The sequence below is a fragment of the Ornithorhynchus anatinus genome, chromosome Y2 (assembly GCF_004115215.2).
Source record: "Ornithorhynchus anatinus isolate Pmale09 chromosome Y2, mOrnAna1.pri.v4, whole genome shotgun sequence".
NCBI lineage: Eukaryota > Metazoa > Chordata > Mammalia > Monotremata > Ornithorhynchidae > Ornithorhynchus > Ornithorhynchus anatinus.
Genome location: NC_053176.1, coordinates 4,533,789 through 4,558,057, shown reverse-complemented (window position 1 = coordinate 4,558,057; position 24,269 = coordinate 4,533,789).

The following is a 24,269-nucleotide window of genomic DNA, read 5'->3' as shown; positions in this document are numbered from 1 at the left end:
TGCGGGCATGTGAGATGGGAAGGATGGTATTGTTTTAATGAGATGTTCATCCCCTTGATTCTATTTATTGCTATTGTTCTTGTCTGTCCGTCTCCCCCAATTAGACTGTAAGCCCGTCAAAGGGCAGGGACTGTCTCTATCTGTTAGCGATTTGTACATTCCAAGTGCTTAGTACAGTGCTCTGCACATAGTAAGCGCTCAATAAATGCTATTGAATGGTGGTGTGGTGAAGGGGAGAGCAGAGTCAAGGATTCATTCAATAGTATTAATTGAATGCTTACTATGTGCAGAGCACTGTACTAAGCACTTGGAATGTACAAATCGGCAACAGATAGAGACAGTCCCTGCCCATTGTCAGGCTTACAGTCTAATCGAAGGATGACACCAAAGTTGTGTGTCTGTGAGATGGGAGGGATGGTAGTGCAGTCCACAGTGACAGGGAAGTCAGGCAGAGGACACAGTTTGGGAGGAAAGATAAGGAGCTCAGTCTTGGACAAGTGGAGTTTGAGGTGGTGGGCAGACACCCAGTTGGAGATGTCCTGAAGGCAGGAGGAGCTACGAGACTGTAGGGAGGGGGAGACAACAGGGGAGGAGATGGAGATTTGGGGGTCATCTGCCTAGCAATGATACTTGAAGCTGAAGGAGTGAATGAGTTCACTAAGGGAGTGAGTATAGAGGGAGAACAGATGGGAGCCAAGAACTGACCCCTGTGGAACCCCTACAGTTAGTGGATGGGAGGGGGAGCAGGAGCCCGCAAAGGAGGCCGAGACTAAATGGCCAGAGAGATAAGAGGAGATGCAATAGAAGATGGAGTCTGTGAAGCCGAAGTGGATAAAGTGGTGAGGAGAAGAGGATGGTCGACATGGATGGACTTGTTTTTCAGGTTTTGTCATGGCTAATATAAGTGAAACCCCAGAAAAATGGTGAGAAACTGGGTGAAAAGGAGATGAGGAATTTAATAAGGTAGTATGTCAGGCGAGAGTAGTTGTAACTACTGTGTATGCATCCATAGAGTCTTAGAATTCTTTAGTCTCTGGTGATTGTGAGTAAGCTGCCATTTTGAGTTTTTTCAGCCCTGACCAGAAACAGTCCGGTTTTCTCAGCAGTCTGGGGTGAGCAAGAAGGTGGGGGCGGTCCAGCTCCAAGTAGTGGGGGAACTCTTAGAGGGCCATGGTGGGGGACCAGGTTGATCAGTACCTTGACCTATCCAAGACAGAGTTGAAAAATAAAATATTGTCCTTTCAGTGGTCTTTAAGTGAGTGTGATGCTTGTCTTTAAGTGAGTGTGATGCTCCACAAGTACCATTAGTACTTATTGCCTCCTATTCTAAACTCTGACCAACCTATTGTAATTTATTTTATATATTTTTAGACTGGATTTGTCTTGTGATTCCCAATTAATGATCTCTGTGTCTGTCGTAAAGTTATAGATTGAACACAGCAAAGATACCTTGCCCAAAACCTTTAATGCTACGAGGTCACGATCTTGTCTTGGGTTTTATTGGTAAAGACAACATGTAAGTATGCTCAGAAAACCAGTGATTGTGTGCATTTTCAATTTGCAGGTTCAAACAAAGCTCATTTTAAAGTCTCCTGCTTTTGCCAGAATGTAACAACATTTTCAACCTCAAAAGCCCCTTTCCTTGAAAACATTTCCAGAATCCACCCCTTCCTCTCTAGGTTCTAGATATAAGCAAACTTGACTTGACTACTGCATTAGCCTCCTCGCCGACCTCTCCCCTCATTAGTTCATCTGTTTCCCAGATGATTTTTCTAAAACATCCTTCCTTCTGCACACATCTCCCCACTTGTTCTTCAATCCTCCCTGCATCAAATATTTAATTTCCCCCAGTTTAAAGGTCTCCAGTCGACTTCTTCCACCTTACTTGATCTCACTCTTCTTTGCTATATCCCACCTCTCTCGCTTTGTTCCTTGCTGACAACCTTTTACTCACATCCTTCGTATCTGACAGGCCACCATGCACCCCCTTTTCAAAGTCCTTCTGAAAACACATCTGATTAATGTCTCATCTCATTGCCCTATTTCCCCACTTCTGCTAAACATCTTCTCTCTTTTGCACCATACCTCATGCATACCTGTCTTTATGCTCTTGTTTATCTGCCCTCAAGTTCTTTGAAGTCAGCGATCATTGTACTGGCCAAGAACTAAGAGCACAATTCAGTAAACACGTTCAGTGTGAAAGGCACTTGCCTTTCCTACAAGTACTTATCTGTCAGTGTATTAAATCAGGCATGTTACATTTGAGTAAAAAAAAAAAATTCTAGCAGGTGTTGCAATATCTGATGAGGTTAGGGGAGAAGGGAGGCCATTTTGATAGGAGAGTATAGGAAGTCTTGATGTGAGGGACTTTCTTCTTGAGTCACTCCCTGTTTTCCATCTAGGCATGCCCCATTCTTGAAAAGTGTTTAGCTATCAAATTCGAAAGCTCAGGAGTTATAACTGCCGGTTATTCAGTACATGAGAAGAATGTACTAGGATGCCAAGCTGGTCCATGCTGATATCACTGATTTTAAGGTGCTGTGGCTATGGTTTCTCTCCACCACAGCAATACTAGGTTCTACATATAGTTTATGACTCCACAGACGCGGACAACTTTTGGCTTTGGGTTGGAGGTTTGTTTTGTCCCATCATTCAGTCAGTGGTATTTACTGAGAGCTTAACCACGTGCAGAAGCCCTGTACTAAGCACTTAATAATAATAATAATGTTGGTATTTGTTAAGCGCTTACTATGTGCAGAGCACTGTTCTAAGCGCTGGGGTAAACACAGGGGAATCAGGTTGTCCCACGTAGGGCTTACAGTCTTAATCCCCATTTTACAGATGAGGGAACTGAGGCACAGAGAAGTTAAGTGACTTGCCCACAGTCACACAGCTGACAAGTGGCAGAGCTGGGATTCGAACTCATGAGCCCTGACTCCAAAGCCCGTGCTCTTTCCACTTGGGGGAGTACAGTACAACAGAATTAGCAAACATGTCCGCTGACCATAGCGAGGTTACAGTCTAGAGTCCTATGTAAATTTGGATCATAAAAGAATATTTCTTCTGGGGAAATCTTGCAGAAGTAAGCTGCACTTTCTGGACTCGGTCACAGTGTTAAATTTGAAAGTCATTGAAAAGTAAATGAACCAGTTTGAGTTCGTTTTCTCCTGAAGATGTCTTGCATTACTTGTCCTTCCTGGCACTTAATAAAGCCCATAAATAAGGAAAAATGAGACTAGAAACACTTATGCTCTTCTTCACCTATAAACCAAGTGGTTCCCATTTTGCTATGCACTTCAGCAGGCTAGTGTATGTGCTGCTGCTCCTACAGGTGGAGAAAGCAGAGCAGTCAAAATTCATAATACTTCCATTCTAATCTTTCAAGATCGGGATAAGCATGTAAGTGGGGAATTCAGGTAAATCCAAATTTTGAAACATGATGTTGCTGTGATGACTGTGAGGGAGCTCTTTGAGTTTGTTACTGACCCCTTCATTATGGAGGACAACTTGGGTGCTTACCTCTCTAAGGCAAGGCCTAGACTGTATCTGAAAATACACAAAGCAGCAAAAAGAAGAAGATTGATATCATGGCCATAATAATAATGGTATTTGTTAAGCACTTTAAATTTATATGGTGGTATTCTTTAAAATGAATCAATGAAATGTTGTAATATTTGGAGTGAATGAATGAGTTCACCAAGGGAGTGAGTATAACTCTTGGACCTGATGGTTCTCTGACTTAGTCTGCTCTAATTTTCACCTTCTCTCCACCGAGGTTACAGCTTTCGAGGCTGTGCCACCCTCTAGGTACTGATCTAATCCATCTGACCCCAAACCTGCTCCCCAGTCCTAACGCTTTGGAGGCTTGGACAGTTGAAATCCCCAGCTCTCATTCGGAGCCCGACCTTGCTCTGAGTCCTAATCTGGCTACACACTGCATCTCTCTTCAGTCACGATCCTTTGAGCCCTAACTCACTCAGAGTCTTCATTGTTCTGCTCCCTTAAATCAACCCCGAATGCCTCTCCTGGGGGCCCCCGAGCCACTTCTGGTTCCTTAATCCTTTAGAGAGACAGAATGCCCTGCACCTATGCCCTCAAGCAAACTGGACGTTAGTCCTTCTAGGTCCTTAGCCACTCGGCTATCCCGATTTGGATGAACCTTAATATGCTTGAAGTCTTGATTGCAGATCAGTTAGAATTTGCTCTGTGGCTCAGGTAGAATTTGCTCTGTGTTCCAATCCTTTAGCACCCGTTGCCACTGTGGGTACTTTTCTCCTTCTGTGCCCTCGAGTGGATCCAAGACCTAATCCCACTGAACTCTTAGATGATCAGACTCCTGTCGGTAGAAGGCCTAACGGCTCTGGATCCTTCAACATCTCTGGGCCCTCCTAGGCCTGAGCCCTAATTCGATCTGCACTCCAGCCCTCGCTGAGCCCCAGCTATTCTCCTTCCTAAAATGGTCAGCTTGTGAACCTCTCACTGTGATCCCAATCCTTGGGAGCCCTCAACTGACTTTGAAATTGCCCAATTTTTCTTGGAGCCCTATCTCGACTGAGCAGAAGAGAAGACTCAAGCCCCAGAGCAAGTTGGAACTGTGTCTCTGTTAAACACTCGAATCCTTAGCCTTCCCCAGCCCTCCATATATTGCCATGAGCATGAATCCTCCTGAACCTTTAAATCCTCTGAATCTAAATTCAACTGATCCCTGATGCCGCTCTGAGCCCCAACGCTTCTGAGTCCTATATAGCTTTGAAACCAACGGTCTAATTCCCCCTGCTTTTCCCCTACCCTACCACCTACAGATTTACGCAGGGACATACACAAACACACACACCCCCCCCCCATACTCACAGGCTACTCACACACACTGACAAACGCCCACACACCATCTCACATGGACGAACAAACACACTTCTCTTCAAATATTTCAAAGCACTTCCTTCTGATCTTCTCTTGCCTGCCACTTATTCAGTGGACAACAGCAATAATATCTCTCATCTTTTCCTTCAGAAACCTGCTTGAACAACGGGAAATTCACATTCCATGTAGGTCTCCATTCAATGCTTCATAACTTTTAGCACTCCCTTCCTGGCCCGTGAGATCAAGGAAACTGTACAATAATTGTCTCTGGGGACTGTTAATAACCACCCGGCCCCCTAGTGCTCCACAGCCCTCCATTAGCTCCTGGGACCATGAATCTTCCTAGGCCCTGTACTGGCAGAATGGGAATCCCTCTAATCTCTGACAGCTGCCCAGAGTCTTAATTCATTTGAGTCCTCCAAACCACCCTAAGCCCCAGCCATTCAGAGCCCTCATTAGCCCAAATTCTGAATTTCCCCTGAGCCCTTAACAATGCTCAGGCATAATAATAATAATAATAATTAATAATGTCGGTATTTGTTAAGTGCTTACTATGTGCAGAGCACTGTTCTAAGCCCTGGGGTAGATATGGGGTAATCATATTGTCACCTGAGGCTCACAGTCTTCATCCTCATTTTACAATGACTTGGCCATAGTCACACAGCTGACAGGTGGCAGAGCCAGGATTCACACCCATGACCTCTGGGTCCCAAGCTTGTGCTCTTTCCACTGAGCCACGCTGCCTTCTTACCCGCCCCAAACCACTCTGAGCCCTTGTCTCCCTGACCCTGAATCCAGGAGGTAGACTCACCTCTCTGGTTGACTTTAATTCTTCCAAACCCTAGGAAGCCACTCTTAGACCTCAGCTTAGCTTCATTTTGGCCCTGAGAACACTCAGAAGCCTCGATCCTGCCGACCCAGAAACTGGGCCAAGGCCTGATCCTTCTGAGCCCCCTTCTGAGAGTGGGGGCTTCTCCTTCTGAGGTCTAGTCCATAGGCAGCCCTAATGGTCCTCTGCCCTCCGCTGCTCTGAGGCCTATCTGTCTGAACCTTAGTCTGTACTGGCTTTCAACCTATCTCTGCCAAGGTTACCACCTTCAGAGCTTTGTCACCCTATGGGCCCTGATTGTTCTATGGCCTTCAGTTGCCCAGAGCCCTCATGCTCCTGGGGATAAATTTGCTTGGAGCCCAAATTCTTTGGAGCCCTAAACGGCTCCAAACTCTCTATTCACGCTGAGCCCTAAAGTGTTCTAAGGGCTAATCCTACATGAGACCTTAAACAGATTTGAGTGTGCTTGCCCGCGAACCCTGAACCCATGGTTTGGGCCTAATCCTCCGGAGCGCGAAAGTGGGCCTCATTCATTCATTCATTCATTCATTCATTGATTCATTCATTCGTATTTATTGAGCACTTACTATGTGCACAGCCTTGTACTAAACATTTGGAATGTACAACTTGGCAACAGATAGAGACAATCCCTGCCCAATGACGGGCTCACAGTCTAACCGGGAAAGACAGCAGTGCTAAATGGAAGAAAACAAAAACAAGAAAACATCATCAAGATAAATGGAATCAAGGGGGATGTACACCTCATTAATAAAATCAATAGAGTAATAAATGATATATACAAAAGTGCTGAGGGGAGGGGAAGGGGGAAGGAGTAGGAGCAGAGGGTCGGGGGGATGGAGAGCAGAGGGAAAGGGGGGTCAGTCTCGGAAGACCTGTTGGAGGAGGTGAGTTCTCAGTAGGGTTTTGAAGAGGGGAAGAGAGTTAGTGTGGTGGACGTGAGGAGAAAGGGCATTCCAGGACAGCGGTAGGATGTGGGCCAGGGGTCGACAGCAGGATAGCCGCGAACGAGGGACAGTGAAGAGCTGAGAAGCAGAGGACCGGAGTGTACGAAGTGGGCGGTAGAAAGAGAGGAGGGAAGTGAGGTAGGAGGGGGCAAGGTGATGGTGAGCTTTGAAGCCAAGAGTGAGGAGCTTTTGTTTCATGTGAAGATTGATAGGCAACCACTGGAGGTTTTTGAGGAGGGGAGTGACATGCCCAGAGTGTTTCTGTAGGAAGATGATCCGGGAAGCAGAATGAAGAGTAGACTGCAGTGGGGAGACTCAGGATGATGGGAGATGCGAGAGGAGGCCGACACAATAATCCAGTTGGGATATCATGAGAGCTTGTACCAGCATGATAACCGTTTGGATGGAGAGGTAAAGGTGGATCTTGGTGATATTGTAAAGGTGAGACCAGCAGGTGTTGGTGACTGATTGGATGTGTGAGGTGAATGATGGAGCTGAGTCAAGGATGACACCAAGGTTGCGGGCCTGTGAGATGGGAAGAATGGTCAGGCCGTCCTTAGTGACAGGGAAGTCAGGGAGAGGACAGGATTTGGGAGGGAAGACAAGGAGCTCAGTTTTAGACATGTTGAGTTTTAGGTGGCGGGCAGGCATCCAGGTGGAGAGGTCCTGGAGGTAGGAGGCGATACGAGCCAGGAGGGAGGAAGAGAGAACACGGGAGGAGATGGAGATTTGGGTGTCATCTGCATAGAGATGATAGTTGAAGCCGTGGGTGTGAATGATTTCACCAAGGGAGTGAGTACAGATGGATCAGTAAAGGACTGAATCAGTCCTGATACTGATTCAGAAACTCAGAGAGTCATTTGAGTGCCAATCCTTCGGAGTCTTGCAGTTCCCTGAGCACAAATCCTTCTGAGCCCTATATGACTTTTGGCCCCACTCCCTCTGAACCTTCAACCCATCAGGCCTCTAATTGGGTTGATCCTCCAGGCCACCCTGAGGCCTAAGAATCCTACTAATCTTGGTCCAGAATTGCTTCCGGTCCTAAACCGACTGGCCACAGACCTGCTCTCCAGTCCTAATACTGTAGAGTTCGAACCCCCAAATTCTCGTTCTGAGCCCTCCAGTACTCTGAATCCTAATCTGGCTGCATGCTGCATCTCTCTTCAGTGACAATCCTTTCGAGCTCTATCCCACTCTGCGTCTAAGTTATTCCATTCCCTTAAAACTACTCCGGGTGCTACACCAGATGGCCCCCAGTGCCTTATGGGCTCCAAATCCTTCAGAGCTCCAAAATGCCCTATGCCTCCTGGTAGATTTCTATGCCCGAAATCAACCTTAGTGCTTAGTGCTGGGCCTCTTCTCCTTCTGGGCCCCTGAGCGGGCTGCAAGGCCCAATCCCACTGAGCTCCGAGGAGATCAGAAGACTGATGATAAGAGGCCTAATCCCTCTGGGTCTTTAAACATCTCTCAGCCGTAACAGGCCTGAGGCCTAATTTGATCTGTTATCCGACCCGCTTTGAACCCCAACAATTCCCATCCTTAAGACGCTCAGTGTGTTATGCTCACTGTGTCCCCAGTTCTTTGGAGTCCTCGACTGACTCTGAGAGGGCTCTCATCTGTTCTGAGCCCTAACCAGGCTAAACCCTACAGAAAGATCAGTCCTCTTACCACGATTGGAACTAAGTTTCTGGGCACTGCTAAACTCCCAACCTCTTAACCTGCCTCAGCCCTCCATTAATTGCAGTGAGCACAAGTCCACCTGAGCCTTTAAGGGCACTGAAGCAGCGTGGCTCAGTGGAAAGAGCCCAGGCTTTGGAGTCAGAGGTCATGGGTTCATATCCCAGCTCGGCCACTTTTCAGCTGTGTGACTTTGGGCAAGCCACTTAACTTCTTGGTGCCTCAGCAACCTCATCTGTAAAATGGGGATTAAGACTGTGAGCCCCACGTGGGACAACCTGATTCCTCTGTGTCTACCCCAGCGCTTAGAACAGTGCTCGGCACATAGTAAGCGCTTAACAAATACCAACATTATCATTACTGAATCCAAATCCATCTGATGCCTGACATGGCTCAGATGGATTGTGATTCAGGAGAGACTGAGTATGCTGAAGAACAGAGCATCATCGGGGAGTGGGACTCAGAAGAACTGTACAGCTAAGAACAGTTTGAGAGCAGTGACGGTGTAGAGACACAAGGAGTTCCAGGCACTGGACTCAGCAGGATTAGAGGCCCAGGTGATATTCGGTCCCAAAACCTGAGCCCTAAGCGAGCTTGAGGGTTCAGAATTGTATGGGTGTCTACTGGCTGAGGGTCCAGTGCAGCCTGGGGCATCAAGGAATTGCTGCCCATAATCCAGAAAGGTCTGAGACAGAATTGGGCACCCTGGGCGATACGTGCTTTGAGGGTCTTGGGCCCTGAGCTCTGAAAAGTAGAGTATTCCAAGCTAGTTGGGGTTCAGGCTAATTAGGAATCCAAGATCTTAGGTCTCAGAGATGTCTCACCCCCCGAGCTGTCAACCATCCCTTTCTCCTCCACACCTTATCTCACCTTGGTTTCACGGACTCTGTCCTCTCCCGGTTCTCCTCTTATCTCTCTGGCCGGTCATTCTCGGTCTCCTTCGTAGGTGCCTCCTCCCCCTCCCATCTTTAACTGTTGGAGTTCCTCAAGGGTCAGTTCTTGGCCCTCTTCTGTTCTCCATTTACACTCACTCCCTTGGTGAACTCATTCACTCTCACGGCTTCAACTACCATCTCTACGCAGACGACACGCAGATCTACATCTCTGCCCCTGTCCTCTCCCCCTCCCTTCAGGCTCTCATCTCTTCCTGCCTCCAGGATGTCTGCACCTGGATGTCTGCCCGCCACCTAAAACTCAACATGACCAAAACTGAGCTCCTCATCTTCCCTCCCAAGCCCGGTCCTCTCCCAGACTTCCCTATCACCGTGGATGGTACGACCATCCTTCCCGTCTCTCAGGCCCGCAACCTCGGTGTTATCTTTGACTCATCTCTCTCGTTCACCACACACACCCGATCCTTTACCAAGACCTGCTGGACTCACCTTTATAATATCGCCAAGATCCGCCCTTTCCTCTCCACCCAAACAGCTACCTTACTGCTACAGGCTCTCGTAGTATCCCAGCTAGACTACTGTGTCAGCCTTCTCTCTGATCTCCCTTCCTCCTCCCTCTCCCCGCTCCAGTCTATTCTTCACTCCTCTGCCCAGCTCATCTTCCTACAGAAATGCTCTGGGCATGTCACTCCCCTTCTTAAAAACCTGCAGTGGTTGCCTATCAACCTCCGCTCAAAACAAAAACTTCTCACTCTAGGTTTCAAGGCTCTCCATCACCTTGCCCCTTCGTACCTCTCGTCCCTTCTCTCTTTCCACTGCTCACCCCACACACTTCGTTTCTCTGCCATCCACCTCCTCACCGTCCCTTGGTCTCGCCTATTCTGCCGTTGACTTCTGGGTCACGTCCTCCCGTGGTCCTGGAATGCCCTCCCTCCTCACCTCCGACAATCTACTTCTCTTCCCCTCTGCAAACCCCTACTTAAAGATCACCTCCTCCAAGAGACCTGCCCAGACTGAGCTCCCCCCTCTTTTCCCTCTGCTCCCTCTACCCTCCTTCACCTCTCCACAGCTAAACCCTCTTCTCCCCTCTTTCCCTCTACTCCTCCCCCTCTCGCGTCCCAGCCCCTCAGCATTGTACTCGTCTGCTCAACTGTATATATCTTCATCATCCTATTTATTTTGTTTAATGAGATGTACATCACCCTGATTCTATTTATTTGCCACTGTTTTAATGAGATGTTCTTCCCCTTGACTCTATTTATTGCCATTGTTCTTGTCTGTCTGTCTCCCCCAGTTAGACTGTAAGCCCTTCAAAGGGCAGGGACTGTCTCTATCTGTTGCCAAAATGTACATTCCAAGCGCTTAGTAAAGTGCTTTGCACGTAGTAAGTGCTCAACGAATACTATTGAATGAACGAATGAATAAATGAATGAATGTTAGGGCGGGAAGAATTAGGTTTCCAAAGACTTGGGGCCCTGTGTCACAAAGGCCAAGAAGGTGCAGGACCCCCAGAAAGTTTTATGGCTCATAGAAGAAGGAAGATGAGCGCGGCTTAGGACTTAGATTAATTTGGATTCTGAGCAGTTGGAGGGCTCTGGAGGGTCAGTGCCCATGACAGTTAAGGGCTCAGAAGTTTTCAAGACTGGTGCAGTTGAATAGTCCAAAAGATTTGAATGGAAGTGTGTGTGCCATTTCATGATCGTTTGTTCATGTGCTTGTAAAGTGTGTGTGTGTGTGTGTGTGTGTGTGTGTGTGTGTGTGTGTGTGAAAGAAGGAGAGAGACCATACAAATCTGTAGGTGATGGGGTGTGGGAAGAGCGGGAGGGAGTTAAGGGGTTGGGTTCAAAGTTGTATAGGGCTCAAAAGTGTTGAGGCTTTGAAGCGTGTCAGGGATCATAGGGATTCAGACTCAGAACACTTAAAGGCTCAGGAGGATTTGTGCTCACAGCTGATAATGGAAGGCCGGGGAAGGCTCAGGAATCGAGTATTTGATGATCTCCAAAGACTTAGGTCCAACCATGGTCTGAGGATTTTTCCTTCTGATGGACTCGGAGAGGTCCATCAGGGCCTTAGGTGTCTGAGGACTCCAAGGTGGGTGTTAGGATCCGGGCCAGAAAAGGGGCTCAAACAACGAGAATGCAAAGCCAGTGAGGGCACCTTCCATAGATGTAGGGTCTGAAGCAGATTGGGGCCAAGATGATGGCGGAGGAGAACCAATGGAACGGGTGCCTTGAGCAAGTGAATGTTGAAAGGAATTAGGGTGTTTAGTATTTGGGGTGTCAGAAGGATTAGGACGCGGATGGGTGAAAGTTTGCTAGAAGACTCTGGGCGAAGAGCACTTTTAGGTATGCAAAAGTTTAGGATTCAGAGCACTTTTAGGGCCCCAGGGATTCAGCCCCAGAGTGGTTTCAAGGGGGCCGAAAGATGCGGACTCAGAGTGGTTTAAGGACCTAGATGGATTGGGATTCAAAAAAGGTGCATTGGGTCGAAGAATTGAGCATCAGAGAGATGTAGAGTTTGGAAGAACTGTGTAGCTCAGTACAGTTAGAGGGCAGTGACCAATGTGGAGGCACAAGGATTTCTAGGGTCTGGGCTCAGCGGGCCTGGGGCCCAGTGCAATTTTCGGTCCAAACAATCGAATTCTAAGCCTGACTGATGATTCAGAATTCTGCTGGATGAGAGTCCAGAGTAGTTTCGGGTGCTGAAGAATTGTCCCCCATTAGTGGATTAGGCCTGAGGAAGAGTAGGGCACCCTGAGTGATCAGTGCTCTGAGGATGTTGGAGAACCTGAAACATATGGGCTCTGAGAAGCTAAAAATGGTGAGTGATTTGTGGTTTGAAGTTCTTGTGGCTCCCTCGGCTTCAAGTATCATCTCACTGTGGATGACACCTAAATCTATATCTTCTCCCCTTTTCTCTCTCCCTCCCTCCTTCTCACATCTCCTCCTCCCTTCAGGACCCCCCTACTTGGATCAAGTGCTTAGTACAGTGCTCTGCACATAGTAAGCGCTCAATAAATACTATTGAATGAATATTCTCCCACCACCTAAAACTCAACTCGTCTAAGATACAGTTCCTTATCTTCCCTCCCAAACCCTGTCCTCTCCCAAACTTTCCCAGTACTGTTGACTGTACAACCATCCTTCATGTCTCTCAAGCAGGCAGACTTGATGTTATCCTTTGCTCTGCTCTCTCATTCGCCCCAAATATTCAATCCTTTACCAAGGCTTGCCAGTCTCACCTTCACAACATCACTGAGATCCACCTTACCTCTCCATCCAAACCCTTACCATGTTAGTGCAATCTCTCTTCCTATCCCAACCAGAGTACTGCATCAAGCCCCTCTCTGACATCCCAACATCCTGCCTCCTCCAGTCCATACTTCAGGCCTTACTTCACTCCACTGCCTGGTTTATCTTTCTACAGTTATGTTCAGAGCATGTCACCCTCCTCCTCAAAAATTTCTAAGGGTTGCCTATCAACCTCTGAATCAAACAAAACCTCCTCACTACTGGTTTTAAAGCTCTCCATCGTCTTGCACCTACTATTATCTCCCTTCTCTTCTCTCCTTCTACATCCCACCCCGCAGAATAGTCTCCTCTGGTGCTAACCTTCTCACTGTGCCTCGATCTCTCCCATCTCATCACCGACCCCTCGCCCACATCCCATGTCTTGCTGGAATGACCTTCCTCCTCAAGCCCACCAACTCTCATTCTTCCCCCAATTCAGAGTCTTTCTGAAGGCACATCTCGTCCAAGAGGCCTTCTCAGACAAATTCCCATTTTCCTCAGATTCCACTGCCTTCTGAGTCACCTCAACTAATTCCCTTTGCTCTTACTCCCATTACCCCACAGTACCTTCATGTATAGATATGTATATATGTATAAATCTATCATTCTATTTATTTATATTGATGTCTGTTCACTCGATTTGATGTCTGTCTCCACCACACCCCCTGTTTAGCCTGTAAACCCTTTTTGGGCAGGGATTGTCTCTCGTTATTGCTGTTTTGTCTTTACCAAGACTTAGTACAGTGCTTTGCAAACTGAAAGTGCTTGATCAATACGATTGCATGAATGAATGAAATAATAAATAATGATTTCAGGAGTTGGGGTTCAGGCTAATCAAGACTCAGATATCTTAGGTCTCAGAGATGTTTGGGAGGAAACAAAATTCAAAGCGAATTAGGACTCAGGAAGATATGGATTCCAATTCCACAATGACCCAGAAGGAGGAAGGCAACTGGAAATTTTGAGGGCTCAAGGCACTAAGAGGAGTGAACTCTGTTTCTTTAGGACTCAGAGAGCTACAGATTCAGAGCACTTGGCGGTATCCAAAGGGTGAGGACGCATGGCAGTTAAGGGCTCAGAAAATTAGGAATTGGTGTGGTTGAATGGACCAAAAGATTTGAACGGGGCGTAAGTGAGTATGTATGTGCTCAGAAGTATGTGATTGATTCTGTGTGTGTGTGCGCACCTGTGTGTGTGTGAGAGAGTGTGTGTCTGTGGGTATGCACACGAGTGTGTGTGTGTCTGTGTGTGCGGTTGTGTGTGTCTTTGTGTGTATGTGCGTGTGTAGGTAGGTCTGTAGATGACAGGGTTGAAGTTAGGGCATTGGATTCAGAGTTGTCTAGTGCTCAAAGTCAATGAAGCTTGAGCTGTGTCAAGGGTCAGACAGACTCATTCAGATTCAGAGCATTTAAAAGGCACAGGGGAATTCATGCTCACAGTTTATGGAAGGCTGGGGAAGGCTAAGAATTTGGGTGTTTCATGGTCTCCAAAGACTCACTTCCAACCATACCCAAAGGATTGATCCTTCTCTAGGGTTCAGTTGGATTAGGGCTCCAAGCGGAGGCAGGAACACTCAAAGTTGCTTGAGGGCTCCAAAGGATGAATTTCACATGCTGAGAATTTCCCGCTGTGAATTTCATAGGCTGAGTGTCTTAGAGATGAGAACCACTGGGGCTCAGAGAGGACTGGAGGACAGAATGTATGACTGAGCTCCTCATCTTCCCTCCCAAGTCCGGTCCTCTTCCAGACTTCCCTATCACCGTGAATGGCAGGACCATCCTTCCTGTCTCTCAGACCCGCAATCTCGGTGTCATCTTTGAATCGTCTCTCTCGTTCACCCCACACATCCTATCCGTTACCAAGACCTGCCAGTTTCACCTTTACAATATCGCCAAGATCCGCCCTTTCCTCTCCACCCAAATGGCTACCTTACTGCTACAGGCTTTTGTTATATCCCGGCTAGACTATTGTGTCAGCCTTCTCTCTGATCTCCCTTCCTCCTCTCTCGCCCTGCTCCAGTCTATTCTTCACTCCGCTGCCCGGCTCATCTTCCTGCAGAAATGATCTGGGTGTTTCTTAAACACCTGCAGTGATTGCCTATCAACCTCTGCTCCAAACAAAAACTCCTCACTCTAGGCTTCAAGGCTCTCCATCACCTTGCCCCTTCCTAACTATCCTCCCTCTCTCTTTCCACTGCCCACCCCGCACGCTCCGCTCCTCTGCCGCCCACCTCCTCACCATCCCTCGGTCTCGACTATCTTGCTGTCGACCCCTAAGCCACATCCTCCCGCGGTCCTGGAATGCCCTCCCTCTTCATCTTTGCCAAAGTAATTCTCTTCCCCTCTTCTAAACCCTACTTACAACTCACCTCCTCCAAGAGGTCTTCCCAGATTGCGCTCCCTTTCTCCCTCTACTCCCTCTACTGCACCCACCCTTCACCTCTGCAGCTAAACCCTCTTTTCCCCCCATTTCCCTCTGCTCCTCCCCCTCTCCCTTCCCATCCCCTCAGCACTGTACTCATCTGCTCAAATGTATATATTTTCATTACCATATTTATTTTGTTAGTGAAATGTACATCACCTTGATTCTATTTAGTTGCCTTTGTATTTACAAGATGTTCTTTCCCTTGACTCTATTTATTGCCATTGTTCTTGTCTGCCTGTCTGCCCCCAATTAGACTGTAAACCCATCAAAAGGCAGGGACGGTCTCTATCTGTTGCCGGCATGTTCATTCCAAGCACTTAGTGCAGTGCTCTGCACATAGTAAGCTCTCAATAAATACTATTGAATGAATGAATGAATGAATGAATGAATGAATGTATTAGGGCTCAGGCCTATCAGGGCCCATAGATGTTGAAGGGTTCATAGCCATTAGGCCTCCAACCGTCAGGAGTCTGATTGATTTAGAGCTCAGAGAAATTACTGCTCAGAGTCACTCGAGAGCACTGAAAGAGAACAGGACTAAGAGGCACGGAGGGAACCTAAGGACTAGGACTCAGAACCAATGCCAGTTGAGCCACAATCAGGGCCTCAAACACTTTAGGCTTCAATCACATTGGGAACACCAGTGGTTAAAGGCTCAGAAGGATTAGCACTAAGTTTGTTTTAAGGTACAGAAGGTTATGAGGAGGGCCGAAGACATATAAGGGCTATGATGGATTAGGAGTCAAAAGTGTCTTGGGGGCCAAAAAGAGTTGCTCCCGCAGTTGTTTGAAGGGTGTGGAAGAACAAAGACTTGAGAGTGAGAGCTCAAAAGGTTTGCTACTAAAGAGAAATGCAATGTGCAACCAAATTAGGACTCAGAAGGCTGGATTACTCACTATGAGAATTAGGGGTTTCAAGCGGTCTTGGGCTCCAAAGCTTTTGGACTGGGAGCAGGTTCGAGTCCAGAGGGACTAGGACCGGGTGCAGTTTGGGGCTGAGATTATTAGGATTCTTGGGACTCTGAGAGGTTAGGCCTCAGAGTAGCCTGGAAAGGCAGCCAAATCGGAGATCCGAAGCTTTTAGGGCTCAGAGGGGAGCAGGGTCCACAGCCATTTAGGGCTCAGAAGGATTAGTGCTCAGGGCATAGCAGGGTTCAGAAGGATTGGTGCTCGTGGGTCTCTGCGGGATTCCGCATCAGGATCATGTCTCGGAAGGAATAGGAGTTGGTAGTGGCTTGGGGCCAGAAGTATTGACCACCATTCATTCATTCATTCATTCATTCATTCATTCAATAGTATTTATTGAGCGCTTACTATGTGCAGAGCACTGTACTAAGCGCTTGGAATGAACAAGTCGGCAACAGATAGAGACAGTCCCTGCCGTTTGACGGGCTTACAGTCTAATCGGGGGAGATGGACAGACAAGAACAGTGGCAATAAATAGAGTCAAGGGGAAGAACATCTCGTAAAAACAATGACAACTAAACAGAATCAAGGCAATGTACAATTCATTAACAAAATAAATAGGGTAATGGAAATATATACAGTTGAGCGGGCGAGTACAGTGCTGAGGGGATGGGAAGGGAGAGGGGGAGGAGCAGAGGGAAAGGGGGAAAACAGGGTTTAGCTGCGGAGAGGTGAAGGGGGGGTGGTAGAGGGAGTAGAGGGAGAAGAGGAGCTCAGTCAGGAAGGCCTCTTGGAGGAGGTGAGTTTTAAGTAAGGTTTTGAAGACGGGAAGAGAATTAGTTTGGCGGAGGTGTGGAGGGCGGGCGTTCCAGAACTGCGGGAGGACATGGCCCAGGGGTCGACCGCAGGATAGGTGAGACCGAGGAACGGTGAGGAAGTGGGCGGCAGAGGAGCGGGGCGTGCGAGGTGGGCAGTAGAAAGAGAGAAGGGAGGAGAGGTAGGAAGGGGCAAGGTGATGGAGAGCCTTGAAGCCTAGAGTGAGGAGTTTTTGTCTGGAGCGGAGGTTGATAGGCAACCACTGGAGTTGTTTAAGAAGGGGAGCGACATGCCCAGATCATTTCTGCAGGAAGATGAGCCGGGCAGCGGAGTGAAGAATAGACTCGAACGGGGCGAGAGAGGAGGAAGGGAGATCAGAGAGAAGGCTGACACAGTATTCTAGCTGGGATACTACGAGAGCCTGTAGCAGTAAGGTAGCTGTTTGGGTGGAGAGGAAAGGGAGGATCTTGGCGATATTGTAAAGGTGAAACCAGCAGGTCTTGGTAACGGATAGGATGTGTGGGGTGAACGAGAGAGACGAGTTAAGGATGACACCGAGATTGCGGGCCTGAGAAAGGGGAAGGATGGTCGTGCCATTCACGGTGATAGAGAAGTCTGGGAGAGGACCGGGTTTGGGAGGGAAGATGAGGAGCTCAGTCTTGCTCATGTTGAGTTTTAGGTGGCGGGCCGACATCCAGGTGGAGACGACCTGGAGGCAGGAGGAGATGCGAGCCTGAAGGGAGGGGGAGAGGACAGGGGAGGAGATGTAGATCTGCGTGTCATCTGCCTAGAGATGGTAGTCAAAGCCGTGAGAGCGAATGAGTTCACCGAGGGAATGAGTGTAAATGGAGAACAGAAGAGGGCCAAGAACTGACCCTTGAGGAACTCCAACAGTTAAAGGATGGGAGGGGGAGGAGGCACCAGTGAAGGAGACTGAGAATGACCTGCCAGAGAGGTAAGAGGAGAACCAGGAGAGGATGGAGTCCGTGAAGCCAAGGTGAGATAAGGTATGGAGGAGGAGGGGATGGTCAAAGGCAGCAGAGAGGTCAAGGAGGATCAGAATGGAGTAGGAGCCATTGGATTTGGCAAGAAGGAAGTCATGGGATACCTTAGAGACCGCAGTCTCGGTAGAGTGGAGGGGACGGAAGCCAGATTGGAGGGGGTCTAGGAGAGAGGGGAGTTAAGGAATTCTAAGCATCGATTGTAGACGACTCGTTCTAGGATTTTGGAAAGGAACGGTAGTAGGGAGATAGGGCGATAACTGGAGGGGGAACTGGGGTCAAGAGCGGGTTTTTTTAGGAAGGGTGAGACGTGGGTATGTTTGAAGGCAGCAGGGAAGGAGCCATTGGAGATTGAGTGGTTAAAAACGGAAGCTAAGGAAGGGAGGAGGGCAGGGGCATTGGTTTTAATAAGGTGAGAGGGAATGGGGTCCGAGGCCCAGGTGGAGGGGGTGGCACTTGCGAGGAGGGAGGAGATCTCTTCTGAGGATATTGGAGGGAAGGATGGGAAAGTAGGGGAGAGGGTTGGTTGGGGGGAGGGGAGAGGCGGAGGGGTGACTTTGGGGAGCTCAGACCTGATTGTGTTGATTTTCGTGAGGAAATAGGTGGCCAGATCATTGGTGGTGAGAGATGGGGGAGGGGCAGGAAGAGGGGGCCTAAGGAGAGAGTTAAAGGTCCGGAACAATTGGCGGGGGTGACGGGCATGGGTGTCGATGAGGGAGGAGAAGAAGTTTTGCCTGGCGGAGGAGGGGGCAGAGTTAAGGCAAGAAAGGATAAATTTGAAGTGTGTGAGGTCGGCTTGGTGCTTGGACTTTCGCCAGCAGCGCTCAGCAGCTCGAGCATAGGTGCGTAGGAGGCGGACAGAGGAGGTGATCCAGGGCTGTGGGTTAGTGGAGCGAGAGCGGCGAAGGGAAAGGGGGGCGAAAGAGTCGAGATGAGTAGAGAGGGTGGAGTTGAGAGCGGAGATCTGATCATCGAGAGTGGGAAATGAGAACAGGGCGGCAACGTGAGGAGAGATGCTTTTGGAAAGACGGATGGGATCGAGAGAGCGGAGGTCTCTGTGGGGCAGTAGCGAAGATTTGCCGGGGGAGGGAGTGTGAGAGATGAGGCAGGTGAGAAGGTTATGGTCAGAGAGAGGGATTTCAGAGTTGGTGAGGGAGGAGATAGTGCAGCGGTAGGAGATGACGAGATCGAGGGTGTGACCGAGTCGGTGAGTGGGCGCGGTATGGTGGAGGAGGAGGTTGGCAGATTCGAGGAGGGATAGCAGGCGGGCGGCAGAGGAGTCGTCGGGTACATCCATATGGATGTTGAAGTCTCCGAGGATCAGAGTGGGCGGAGAGAAGGAGAGAAGGAAGGTGAGAAAGGGGTCAAGGTGGTTGAAGAAGTCGGAGGTGGGACGGGGAGGGCGGTAGATGACAGCGACAAGTATCTGGAGGGGGTGGGGATGATGATATGGGCTTCGAAGGAGGGGAAGGAGAGGGAGGGGGGAGGAGGGATAGTGCGGAAGCAGCAACGGGGTGAGAGGAGGAAGCCGACGCCTCCTCCCTTACCGGTGAGTCTGGGGGAGTGGGAGGAGAGGCCTCCGCTGGAGAGAGCGGCGGCGGAGACAGTGTCTTCAAGAGAGAGTCACGTTTCTGAAAGGGCGAGGAGGAGGAGAGAGCGGGAGAGGAAAAGGTCATGGATGAAAGGTAGCTTACTTGTAATAGAGCGGGGGTTCCAGAGGCCACACTTGAAAGTAGCTGTGGGTGCAAGGGCGGGGGGAAGGGCGGGGGGGAGGGGAGGGTTTGGATGGGAAGGAGGTGGCGGGGCCCTGGACGGGGAGAGGGGGATGAGGGGTAGCTGTGGGACAGGAGGACTGGGATGGGGCATGGGTGGGGAAGAGAGAAGGGGGGAGGGGGTGAGGAGGGGGTTTGGTGGGGGGGAAGAGTAGGGGGAGGGGGGAGAGGGGTAGCGCTGGTAAAGTGGGGTTCTAGGGCGGGGGCGGGGAGGAGACAGAGGAGAGAGAGGGAAAGAGCTGAGCGAGAGAGGGGAAGGGGAAGGGGAGGATAGGAAGGGGCGAGGAGGGGAGCAGGAGGGACATGGCGAGGCCAGAGAGGTGGGTGGCAGCACTGACAACAATAAACAGTAACAAACGAAATCGGTAATATAGCAACATGATACAGTATGATACAATACTGTAGTGCTAATATAGCAACATGATACAGTATGATACAATATAGTAGTCTTAATAAGCGGGCGATGACCAGGGTCGGGGGTAGGCTCGATTAAGGGGCGACCTGATCAAACTCAAAGTCAGGCGGCTGTGAGGCCAGAGAGGTGGGTGGCAGCACTGACGACAATAAACAATAACAAGCGAAATCGCTGATATAGCAACGTGGTACAGTAAGACACAATACAGTAGTGTTAATAAGCAGGCGATGACCAGGGTCGGGGGACGAGGCGACCCCGTTGTTTGAAATGAGAAGAAAAGCTGAGATGAGGGTGGATGGCACCAAAGGATTAGGACACACAGCGAATTACTCCTGAGCCAGAATTAGGACCTTGAGCACAGTAAGGTTCAATCAGTTCTGCTGCCACTAATTCAACTATGCATCTCTATGCGGAAGACTCCCAAATCTCTATCTCCTTCCCTGTTCTCTTTCCCTCCCGCCAACCCCGTATCTTCTCCTGCCTTTCGAACACCTCCACTTGGTTGTCCTCCTGTCTCCTTAAAACTCAATATGTCCAAGACAGAGCTCTTGTTTTCTCACCCAAACCCTGTCCACTCTCTGACTTTCCCATCAAGAGGGATGGCATAAAAAATCTTTCCCATCACACAAGCCTGTAACCTTGATGTCATCATCGACTCAGATCTCTCATTCACCCCACATATCCAATCCGTCACCAGAGCCTGCCAGTCTCACCTGCAAAACATGACCGAGATTTGCCCTTTCCTCTCCACTGAAACACCTACCATGTTAGTGTAATCACTCATCCTATTCCAACTGGATTAGTCCTTCAGCCTCCTCTCTGACCTCCCAGCCTCCTTTCTCCACCCACTTCAGTCCATACTTCTCTCCACTGCCTGGATTATCATTCCACAAAATCATTCAGGACCATGTCACCCTTCTCCTCAAAATTCTCCAGAAGTTGTCTATCAACCTCCGGATCAAACAAAAAAGCCTCACTATTGGCTTTAAAGCTCTCCATTCCCTTGCCTGTTCTGATCTCCCCTTGCATCTCTCCATCTACCTCACTGCCCACTCACTCCACTCCTCTGGTGCTAACCATCTCACTCTGCCCTGATCACGCTCCTCCCATCACCTATCCCTGGTCCATGTCCTATCTCTAGACGGGAAACCCCTCCCTCCTCAAATCTGCCAACATCACTCTTCCCCCGATCAAAGCACTACGAAAGGAAAAGCTCCTCCCTGAGGCCTTCCCAGACTAAGACCCCTTTTCTACGGCTCCCACATGAGGGTACAGCCGCTTCCACTCCCCCGGTTTCAACTAGCATCTCTATGGAGATGACATCCAAATCTACAACTCCTTCTCTGTTCTCACTTCCACCCTCCAGGCTCACATCTCGTCCTGCCTTCAGGACACCTCCACTTGGATGTCCTTCCACCCCCTAAAGCCCAACTTGTCCAAGACACAGCCCCTTAGGATCCCTCCCAAACTCTGTCCTCTCCCAAACTTTCCCAACCCTGTGTGGATGGCACAACCATCCTTCCTGTGACACACACCTACAACCTTGGGGTCATCCTTGACTCAGCTCTCTCATTCCCCCCACATAACCAATCCACCAGCAAAGCCTGCAAGTCTCACCTGCACAACATCACCAAGCTCCAACCTTTCCTCCAAGGATTATGCTCAGGGAATTGCAGGACTCGGAATGAATTCCATTAAATAAGGATCAGGATGAAGCACTTTTTCGGTCTCCAGAGGATTAATACCACTACTACTACTACTAATAATAGTGTGGGTATTTGTTACACACTTACTATGTGCAGAGCACTGTTCTAAGTGTTGAGGTAGATACAGGTTGTATCTACAGGTTGTAATCAGGTTGTCCCACGTGAGGCTCACAGTTGATTCCCATTTTACAGATGAGGTAAATGAGGCATAGAGAAATTGTGACTTGCCCACGGTCACACGGCTGACAAGTGGCAGAGCCAGAATTTGAACCCATGACCTCTGACTCCCAAGCCTGACCCCTTTCCAATGAGCCATGCTGCATCGTACCTCAAGACCACAAGGTAAGAGGTACTTCTCACCATGCCTAGACTTTAATTCCATTTCAACTAACACTTCTTATTACTGGTGTCAGTTACCTTGCTGAGAATTGACACTGCTGGTCAGATGGGAACCAAAGTAAAACTGCCTCCCAGCCTGAATCGTGCTTCAGAGTTCTAGAGGAAGTAGACTGAAATCTGTTTGAGGCTCAGGTTGGATTAGCCCTCGGAGCCCACTGGGGTTCAGAGTTATTGGGTGGTCACAGCTTTTAAGGCCTCCAAAGGATTTGGTCTCCAAGAGAATTTATTCTCAGAAGTGTGAGGACTCCGGGCCTCTGAAGGGCACTGAACAATCAGGGCCGAGGACGTGGCAGGGCTCCGGGTGCAAGTAACCTCACTGGAGAGGTTGACAGTTAACAGAGTAAGACTCAGGCACATGGGGCTCAGAGCTGTGTAAGGCAGAGAACAATCCGAGTCCTGGGTGTTCTGGGGCTCAATCCAGGCAGGGGATTGAGTGATGAGAATGTAGCACCAACAAGGGCACCACCCAAAGGAGTAGGGCCAGAAGCTGATAAGGGCCAAGAGGATGGGAGAGCGGAGCCAATGGCAGTAGAGCGGAACAGGTACTTTGAGCAAGTGAGGGTTCCAATTAATTAAGTTGCTGAGCACTTGAGGGTTCAGAAAAGTTGGTGGTTCAGAAAGATCAAAACTCCTTTGGATAAAAGTTCTCCCAAAGGTTCCGGGTGAAAAGCACTTCGTGGGATGGGAAGGGTTAGGATTCAAGGTCACAGAGTGGCTTTGAGGGAGTCGAAAGGATGAGGACTCAGAGCGTTTAAGGGGCCAGAAGGAGTGAGATTCAGGAGAGATGCAGTGTGCCAAAGTATTGAGCATTGGAGAGGTGTAGGGCTCAGAAAAACTGTGTAGCTCAGTGCAGTTCGAGGGCTGCGGCAGATATACACACCCAGGGAGTTCCGGGTTACTAGGCTCTATGAGACTGGGGCCCAGTATAGTTTTTGGTCTGAAAGACTGAGTCCTAAGAGAGGTTGAGGGCTGAAAATTGCTTATACATCCTCTGGATGAGGGTCAAGAATGCCCTGGTTTATCGACGAATTGCCCTGAAGCAGTAACCTCGGTGGAGAGAGATTGAAAGAAAGGGTGGACTAAGGCTCAGATGAATAAGGCTTAGAGCATTATTGGGCAGAGACAATCAGGTCCCACAGTGCCCTAGGGCTCAGAAGAAGGAGACCCTGTGGAACGGGTCAGGGCTCAGAAGTATGAGAACATGACCCAGTTTGGGGATGGTAAGATTGAGACCTCCAAATGTTCCGGAGATGAAAGTCACGCGGAGAGGTGACCCCGCCACTTGGATTCAGGGTTACGAAGAGAAAGGCTCAGAGCAGTTCAGGGCTGGGAAGGATTAGGGCCATGTTTTGTTTAGGGCTCAGGGGAAATTTCCGGGTCTGTGCCAATGAGGACTTGGTGTGGTTTGGGGAGCTCAGAAGATTTAGGGTTCAGGTCACCTGTCAGAGGTCACTAGCATTTGTATTCAGGACACTAAACAGCTCAGGAGGATTCAATCTATGGGCAGTTAATGTAGGTTGTGGAGAATTAGGGGGTCCTGGTGGTTATTAATGGCCCCCAAAGGAAATTATGGTACAGTTTTCTTGGTCTCACAGCAAAAACAACAAGGTACTGTTAAAGGTCATACAGCATCACAAGGAGACCTAAATGGAATAATGTTGAAGCAGGATTCCATAGGAAAAAATGAGGGATGTGAAAAGTCATTGCTGATGTCCATTGGATAATTGAATGGACAAGACAATATACAAAGGAAGTCGGCCTGTGCTTTATTGATTACAGTAAGGCTTTTCACTGGGTGGATCATGAAAAGCTCTGGAGCACGTTAAGGAAAATGGGCTTGCCGGACTATTTAATGGCATTGATACAGAATCTGTATGCTGAATGGGAGACTCCAAAAAGAAGAGAATATGGAGAAACAGATAGTTTTCCCATTAGTAAGGGGGAAGACAAGGATATATCATATCACCTCCTCTCTCCATCGTTTATACTGAGTATACCATAAGTGAAGCCAGATTGGATGAAGAAGAGCAGGGACTGAAGACTAGAGGAAGGAATAGAAACAACCTTGGTTATGCTGATGCTACGACCCTATGAGCAGAAAGTGAAGATTTGAAGGACTTAGTATGAAAAGTTAAGGAGCAACAGGAAAATGGTGGGGCCTCCTTTTGAATGTCAAGAAAAGAAAAATCATGACAACTGGAAGTCTCAACATATTTGTAGTGGATGGAGAGAAGATTGAAATAGCTGACAGTTTTTCTCTCCTGGGTTAGCCATTCAATAATAAAAAGGAACAGTAGTAGAGAATACATCGAGGATT